This window comes from Acanthamoeba castellanii (assembly GCF_000313135.1).
Source record: "Acanthamoeba castellanii str. Neff unplaced genomic scaffold scf7180000083373, whole genome shotgun sequence".
Lineage (NCBI taxonomy): Eukaryota > Discosea > Longamoebia > Acanthamoebidae > Acanthamoeba > Acanthamoeba castellanii.
The window spans coordinates 1-658 of NW_004457614.1; positions in this window are offsets into that span (position 1 = coordinate 1).

Consider the following 658-nt stretch of genomic DNA (forward strand, 5'->3'; position numbering starts at 1 on the left):
GTGCCGACTTCATGTGGTGCAAGAAGTGCTCCACGTCCGAGTTCGTGCCGCGGATCCCGCCGGCTCAGTTCAGGAAGAGGTACACACCCGAACCCGCACTGTTCAGTTTTGCCTTTGCCTCTTCTCACACATGCTCAATCTCACATCGTCACGCGGTTCAGGATGCGAGAGTTCCTTGACGTGGCCGAGGTGCACCAGTTTGATTACCTGCGAAGCGCTGCAGAGGACGTCCTCTACGAATGAGGCTGCCTGCAGCCGCCTCTACCGCTGGCTCTGCAGAGCATGTACCGCACGGCTTGCGTTCTTCGTTCGCCGACGATGGTCGTTTGCGTTTTCGTGGTGCCAGGGGCTCCCCCCCCATTTCAGGCCAACGCCGAATTGCTGACCAGTGGCTGCGCTCGCTTTCTCCGCTTGGCTGGGCTGGCCCCAAGCAGTACAAATACAACTGGCACAACGATACATTTGCACACATTAGATTTCACATTGAGGGAGATGGCGCAACAGAACTACCTTCGTCTGGGCGACACTGCCCCTGATTTCGAGGCTGATTCCACTCAGGGTCGCATCAGCTTCCACAAGTGGAAGGAGGGCAAGTGGGCCATCCTCTTCTCGCACCCTGGTGGTACGCGCACAACCCTCTGCGGCATGTTTGCGCGCC